The sequence below is a fragment of the Anomaloglossus baeobatrachus genome, chromosome 6, assembly GCF_048569485.1.
Source record: "Anomaloglossus baeobatrachus isolate aAnoBae1 chromosome 6, aAnoBae1.hap1, whole genome shotgun sequence".
Lineage (NCBI taxonomy): Eukaryota > Metazoa > Chordata > Amphibia > Anura > Aromobatidae > Anomaloglossus > Anomaloglossus baeobatrachus.
Window position 1 is genome coordinate 577,432,827 of NC_134358.1, and position 8,298 is coordinate 577,441,124.

The 8,298-nt window shown below is 48.3% G+C and overlaps 1 long non-coding RNA gene across 1 annotated transcript; it reads right to left on the minus strand.

Annotated features, from left to right (window-relative positions):
* Positions 1-2,477: 2,477 nt before the first annotated feature.
* LOC142244655 (uncharacterized) lies at positions 2,478-3,912 on the minus strand. The gene is made up of 3 exons (XR_012724609.1): positions 3,499-3,912; positions 2,704-2,778; positions 2,478-2,619 (listed from the first exon to the last, which is right to left on the minus strand). It is a non-coding gene; the product is annotated as an uncharacterized LOC142244655 (long non-coding RNA).
* Between the last annotated feature and the right edge of the window lie 4,386 nt (positions 3,913-8,298).

Genomic DNA, 8,298 nt, shown 5'->3' on the forward strand with positions numbered 1-8,298 from the left:
GGTGGGCCCAAACGAACATACAGATGCCCGTGGTAACTCCTGGTTGCGGGTGAAGTCCATTAAGTTGAAGTACCACAGGGAGGGGACATAAATGTCATCTGTACCACATCCGGACCTTTTGGACCTCTCAATCTTGTTTAGTTCCTTCTTAAATACAGTGCGGAGGCCCTGAATTTTTTTGCGCACCATCGTCTCATCCACCTTCTCAGATGGGTCATGCTGCTGAAATAGGGCAATTAATTTTGCATATGCCTCCCTTTTCTTGTTCCGGTTGCAATAGTCCGGCGATTTAACTAGCCAAAGGCAGGGAAAGGAGCGATACAGCTCAATCAGTTCTCGTATGAATTCTTGGCTATTGTAAGACATCTGTAATTTATATAAAAAAAAATTAAAAAAAACATGTCAATAAAAGTACACAACTAATGATGCAAGTATGTTCGCAAATACAGGCCACGAGTACAGGTGATTCTACATGTATTTGAAGCAAGCCCAAAATGGAGATTTGCACACGACAATAAAACCCCCTACCCCACCCTGTAAATTTGCTGGCCATGCAAATAAACAATGTACACTGCTTCAAAGTGTATGAAATCCTGGCCACAATGTTACATATAAAGAATGGACACAAATTAGAATTGAGCTATGATTACAAGTAAATGATAGCTACAAATATATCAAATCTAATATTATAAAAATGAAAAACAGATTCTAGATATTAAAGGAAAGCTACAAAGATAATTAGAGAACTCAATAAATACCTACCTTCCAAAATTGTTGGTGTGTAGAGCCACAAATTACGGGACACAATAGCGACTTGAAAGAGAACGCTGCTGAACTAAAGGCACCTAGAAAACAGAATGGAAGCCCTACTGCGTTGCCTTTATTTATTGACATGCTATAGCCCAATCACAGAAAGACTTGTTGAGCAGTTGCTATCCAATCAGAGAAGGACAACGCACTAGTGGCCAACAATTAAATCACCTAAATAAACAAACCGTCGCACAACAACAGTTTGGAGACTGCTATATTTATAAATGTAAAGATATTGATCGCTACAGTTATGAGACGCTTTATTTATTGCGGAAGCAAATCATTTAGAGAACGCAGCAGCGTCTCCTGCGGGCACCAGTATTTAACATTGTAGGGGTTTTGAGGAGAGACAAAGGGGTTTCAGCGACGCAGTATCGTCGCCAACGCGATCGCAAGTCTATTATAGCGACGCTAAAATACAATTGGCTGATAGGTCTCTGGCGGGTGGGTTCAATATTTTCACTGTGGCCTAGGCAAAAAATATGGCGTCCAAACATGCATGCTGAGGTGCGGTTTCTTATTGCCCAAGTTGACCACAGCTTTGCAATTACAGGTTTGCTTTCAAAGAAGGCAACAAGGTCGCACTTCCGTCCTTTTTTCATGAGCACATACTGCTTTTTGGATCGTACTAGAGACCTCCAGGCTTGTGTGCTGATTTGCGGATCTAACGCTCTCTTCAATCCTGATCTGTGGTCACGACTGCGTCTTTGCTTTTCTGATCTTACTACAGATCTCCATGCTTTCATCTTCCATCTGTATACATGGACCCACCCATCCCCGTGCTCATACGTACTGGAGAGTGTGTTGTTGATGAGACCACCCGTGTGTTGCAGTGACTGATGGTGAGACGGTTAGGGAGGTGTAGTTCCTGTTGTATGGCATAAATTGCAGTGGAAGGTGACATGCAGAGTTGGACCTGCGCTAAATGGTGTCCTCACAGTTCTCAAGAATTACACACACAGTCCCGTGTAGCAAACAGGGGTCCCTTCCTCTTGCACTCAGTGTTTGTGTCTTCACTGGGACAAATACGCTTGGAACATGCAAGTCCACTCCCATTACGTATGTAGTGAGCTGCGGCATGCCCAATCAGAGCCTCCGGATCTCTGTGGGTTTTGACGGCAACCACTTTAAGGTGTACCGCAACCCAATCGCCGTCGCCTATGAGCCTGCTTGACGGAGCCTACCATATCTTATTTGCAAAAAACAACAGAAAATATTGTACTTTTGTGTTGTTTTTTGGTGTGTTTGTACTGCTGCAGTTTTGCACGCGCACACACAAACATACTTTAACCGGTACATACATACATACATACACACAACCACATACATCCATACTCTACATCCACCAATGCTACCGATTCATGTCCAACTCATGGTGGGAATCTTGTCTTCTTCGAGTAGGACATGGATTGGCAGCATCAGTGTTTCGCTCCTGGTGAGTATGGATCTACATGCAAAACTTCAAACAGATCAATTCCTCCAAGCATAATGCAGTGCTGCTGCAACTCTTCAAGGAGAACGCATAAATGAGGAAAGAATAAACTTTTATTTTAACTGTTCTCGTGGCTACGGCCACAAACACAAAGACAATCATGCATTTGTTAAAAAAAAAAAACAAAAACATTATTTTGAACAAAGGAAAAAAAAATTAACGGCTGCTGCCCTGTTGTTGGGACGCCACATATTTGGCGATCAGCACTCCGTGCTGCTTCACCGCTAAGGCCAGTGTGCGCTGTGCCGCTGCCAGGGTGCGCTGCGTTGCTACAATCCTCCGGTGAGAGGCCTGAAGGTCTTCCAATGTTGGTATTTCTGTGGAAGGAATGGTACCACTTAAAAAGGCTAATTATATGTAGACATATAAATTAGAGGTACATGTTTGTTGTTAAAACTTACGGTTCGGTTGTTCCTCCTCGTCCGATAAGGATGGGCTGATGTTCCACCCGAAACTTCTAGCATCAGCATCAATGTCTAGGGAGAGACAAAACACTTCATAGTACATGATAGGTGGAGAGGCTGCTTTATACATGGAGGCCTGAAGAGGCTGCTTTATACATGTAGGACTGGAGAGGCTGGCTGCAATATTATACATGGAGGACTATGGAGGTGTATTCTAATATATGATTGGTTATGTGGGACCCTTTATACTATATGGAAGGCTATGTGGGGGCCATTATTGTATTTTGAGAACTAAATACAAGGGGGTACAAAGATACAACCAGGGGATGGGAATGTTTTGTGGTGAGGGAGAAAGGGTCGTTCTCTCAGCACCCAGCTTTCCTATGCTCTGCTATACATCTTCTCTCAGCACTCAGCTTTCCCATGCTCTGCTATACATCTTCTCTCTGCACCCAGCTTTCCCATGCTCTGCTATACATCTTCTCTCAGCACCCAGCTTTCCCATGCTCTGCTATACATCTTCTCTCAGCACCCAGCTTCCCCATGCTCTGCTATACATCTTCTCTCAGCACCCAGCATCCCCATGCTCTGATATGGGAAAGCTGTGTGATGATGGAAAGATATATAGCAGAGCATGGGGAAGCAGTGTGCCGAGGACAAGATGGATATCTCAACATAGGAAAGTTGGTTGCTGATAGAGGGATTTCAGTTCATGGGAAATCTGGGTGCTGTGGGTAAGATAGCTCTATCCAGTCAAAGTTATATGCCCCTAGTTTTATCTTCAAAAATTACCAGGCAAGCCTGCTCCCATGACATTGAGTGAGGAGGGAGAGACTGCAGGTGGCTCCTGCTGGTGCTCCGCCTCTGGTGGTGGCTCCAGCTGTGGCTCCGGGTCTGGTGGAGGCTCCAGCTGTGGCTCCGGGTCTGGTAGAGGCTCCAGCTGTGGCTCCACGTCTGGAGGTGGGTCCTGCTGGGGCTGCTGGTCTGTAGGTGGCTCCTGCTGTGGCTGCGGGTCTGGAAAAAATTATACCTTATAATATTTTCACGTGGGGGTAACTCACAAGAAGTACTCTTGTGGTACAACTCATGTGCTGTGTGTCATGTGGGCGGAATTACTCATGTGGTACTACTCATGTAAAATAGCCGCCATATACTGTGCAACCAATGTTAACACTAGTGCTGAGCGGACCCGGACTGTAAACGTCTGTATCCGCTAGTTTTTTGCGCTATCCCTGGGGCCAGACCCTATTGACTTATATGGGCAACGTATTCCGGAGCGGATCGTACTCTTTTAGTAAATCTGTCAGTAATATCCCCATGGCCGGACCACATTGACTTATGGGCACCGGATTATGGAGCGGATTTGAATTTTTTTTTTTAAATCGGTCATTGATTCGCCGACCCCGTATTATTGGCTGTTCGATCAACTATAGTTAACACCACTCACCGGGTTGGGGCTGGCTCTGAGAACGGATGCTGGCAATGCGGTTGCTTGATCTGTACCGCAGATCTGCCAGCTTCTTCCTTATTTGCGTTGTTGAACGCTGCACCCTGAATTTTTTAAAAAGGCCCCGACTAATCCTCCTCAGAATTGCCTTCTTGTGGAGGACAGGATGGTCATGGTGTCCAGCACACTGATAATCTCTCCTGTCCATGGTTCTAATAAGATAGGTCACTTCTGCCTCTCCCCATGGTGTAGATCGGCTTCTGGACGCCATATTTTTGTAGGTCACACCAACCCAAACAACAACACTGGGAAAACCCGCCCTAAAATCAGCGTCGTCCAATAGAATTATAACGTCGACGCAAGGGACTTGCGTGACGCAGTTGCGTTCTCTACGGGATCCCTGAAAATCAGTGACTCTGTGCAGTTGAATATTAAGTGACCACCCAGTCACAACGCACCTACAACCACCAATAGGACTGGAGGGGGCGCGGAAACGGTGCACGATTCAAGATTAGAATCGTGCTATGTGACATGGTCCCTGCGACCGCTGAGATCGCTGTGAAGGTCGCCGTATCCTTGCGGCGTCGCTGTTGAGATCTGCTTGTTTGACAGCTCAACAGCGACCATGTAGCGATGGAGCAGCGATCCTGACCGGGTCAGATCGCTGGTGGGATCGCTGCTGCGTCGCTATGTGTGAAGGGACCCTAAGTCAGTAAGTCACAACGGATAGTAATGCAAAATCACTCTTTATTGGTCCGTATTAAGAAAAAAACATTTTTCATAAGCATATATGTTTTTGTCCAAAACAAGTTACAAATGACGTTTCGGCCTGAGCCTTCGTCAGATTGGACTTATCTGCATGTAATCATGAAAAATGACAATAATCAGTATCACATAAGAGTGAGAGAACAATAACATAAACTCGAACAATGTAGAGGTACAATTGGGATGCAGCAAAAAAATTGCAACACAGCAAGAAATGAAACACATGATACAAATGTCATAATACAGTACAAGGACAATATAGTAATGACAAATATGGGGTCAGAGTAGACTTAGACAGCTCTGGTACGAAAGAGATGTCAATCATAAAGTAACATGTGCAGTAGGTGTAGAGCTACAGTATGCATGGCAGAGCTAATGGGTAGATCGACCATAGAAAAAGTGGAGAAAAAGTGGAGAAAAATTGTAGAAAAAGTGAAGAAAAAGTGGAGAAAAAGTGGAGAAAAAGTGGAGAAAAAGTGGAGAAAAAGTGGAGAAAAAGTGGAGCACCCTTTGGTACCTTTCATGTGGCACTAAGGGGTGCTTAGCTTTGTATTTAGCCAAAAAAATGAAAAAAAAAAAAGACGTAGGGCTCCCCCTAGTTTTGTAGCCAGCTAGGGTAAAGCAGACGGCTGCAGCCTGCAGACCACAGCTGGCAACCTCACCTTGGTTGGTAATCCAAAACTGAGGGCACCCCACGCTGTTATTTTAAATTAAATAAATAATTAAAAAAAAAAACACGTAGGGGTCCCCCAAAATTGGATCACCAGCCAAGGTAAAGCAGACAGCTGGGGCCTGATATTCTCAGACTAGGGAAGTCCATGGTTATTGGACTCTCCCCAGCCTAAAAATAGCAGGCCGCAGCCACCCCAGAAGTGGCGCATCCATTAGATGCGCCAATCCTGGTGCTTCGCCCCAGCTCATCCCGCACCCTGGTGCGGTGGCAAACGGGGTAATATATGGGGTTAATACCAGATGTGTAATGTCACCTGGCATCAAGCCCTGGGGTTGGTGAGGTCAGGCGTCTATCAGATACCAGACATCAGCAACCCAGTCAGTAATAAAAAAAAATAGACGACAAACACATTTTTATTTGAAAAAACACTCCCCAAAACATTCCCTCTTTAACCAATTTATTAGAATGAAAAACAAATCCAGGTCTGCTGTAATCCAAGGGGTTGCCATGACGATGCACACTGTCCCAGTCAATGAAGAGCAGGTTGTTCCCCATTGGCTGGGAGAGCAATGCAGTGACCTGAGCTAACATCAATGGGTCAGCCCAGGTCACTGCAGGGCATGACAAGTGCTGCTGTCAGCGAGGTACATTACCTGCGCTGATCTCCAGCACACTGACAGCCCCTGTCACTGAGGTCAATGACCGGCGTCTTCACACCAAGTCTCGCGAGAGGCCCGTGACGTCACCGCTAGTCAGTCTCGGGTCGGAAGCGAGAGAAGGTGATGTGACAAGCTGCGGGGGGCTGGTGACCTCTCTCTATAGTACTAGGGGGCTGGTGACCTCTCTATAGTACGGGGGGGCTGGTGACCTCTCTATAGTACGGGGGGGCTGGTGACCTCTCTATAGTACGGGGGGCTGGTGACCTCTCTATAGTACGGAGGGGCTGGTGACCTCTCTATAGTACGGGGGGGCTGGTGACCTCTCTATAGTACGGGGGGGCTGGTGACCTCTCTATAGTACGGGGGGGCTGGTGACCTCTCTCTATAGTACTGGGGGGGCTGGTGACCTCTCTCTATAGTACTGGGGGGCTAATGACCTCTCTCTATATTACTGGGGGGGCTGGTGACCTCTCTCTATAGTACTGGGGGGGCTGGTGACCTCTCTATAGTACTGGGGGGGCTGGTGACCTCTCTCTATAGTACTGGGGGGCTGGTGACCTCTCTCTATAGTACTGGGGGGCTGGTAACCTCTCTCTATAGTACTGGGGGGCAGGTGACCTCTCTCTATAGTACTGGGGGGGCTGGTGACCTCTCTATAGTACTGGGGGGCTGGTAACCTCTCTCTATAGTACTGGGGGGCAGGTGACCTCTCTCTATAGTACTGGGAGGCTGGTGACCTCTCTATAGTACTGGGGGGGCTGGTGACCTCTCTATAGTACTGGGGGGCTGGTGACCACTCTCTATAGTACTGGGGGGCTGGTGACCTCTCTCTATAGTACTAAGGGGCTGGTGACCTCTCTCTATAGTACTGGGGGGCTGGTAACCTCTCTCTATAGTACTGGAGGGGCTGGTGACCTCTCTCTATAGTACTGGGGGGCTGGTGACCTCTCTCTATAGTACTGGGGGGCTGGTAACCTCTCTCTATAGTACTGGAGGGGCTGGTGACCTCTCTATAGTACTGGGGGGCTGGTGACCTCTCTCTATAGTACTGGGGGGGCTGGTGACCTCTCTCTATAGTACTAGGGGGCTGGTGACCTCTCTATAGTACGGGGGGCTGGTGACCTCTCTATAGTACGGGGGGGGGCTGGTGACCTCTCTATAGTACGGGGGGCTGGTGACCTCTCTATAGTACGGGGGGGCTGGTGACCTCTCTATAGTACGGGGGGGCTGGTGACCTCTCTATAGTACGGGGGGGCTGGTGACCTCTCTATAGTACGGGGGGGCTGGTGACCTCTCTCTATAGTACTGGGGGGGCTGGTGACCTCTCTCTATAGTACTGGGGGGTTAATGACCTCTCTCTATATTACTGGGGGGGCTGGTGACCTCTCTCTATAGTACTGGGGGGGATGGTGACCTCTCTATAGTATTGGGGGGGCTGGTGACCTCTCTCTATAGTACTGGGGGGGCTGGTGATCTCTCTCTATAGTACTGTGGGGCTGGTGCCCTCTCTCTATAGTACTGGGGGGGCTGGTGACCTCTCTCTATAGTACTGGGGGGCTGGTGACCTCTCTATAGTACTGGGGGCTGGTGACCTCTCTATAGTACTGGGGGGGCTGGTGACCTCTCTCTATAGTACTGGGGGGCTGGTGACCTCTCTCTATAGTACTGGGGGGGGGGCTGGTGACCTCTCTATAGTACTGGGGGGCTGGTGACCTCTCTCTATAGTACTGGGGGGGCTGGTGACCTCTCTCTATAGTACTGGGGGGGCTGGTGGTCTCTTTCCATATTACAGTGTCTTTCTCCTCGTCTCTCGCCCCCTGCACTGAGCTGACATTATCCCCAGCCCCCCCTGACGGCTCCAGACAGCTGCACCATCCCCCTCATCATCCTCAGTGGCGGCAGAGACTCCAGATGTCCCGTCCTGTGCAGCTGTCACTCAACAAGAGGAGGATCCTCCAATCTGCAACTGGTTTCTGCCGCCTGCGCTGCTGATATTTCCCCGTCCCCAGCACTAAGCAGCCCTCTCCAGGACCCCGCTGTCTGCAGTC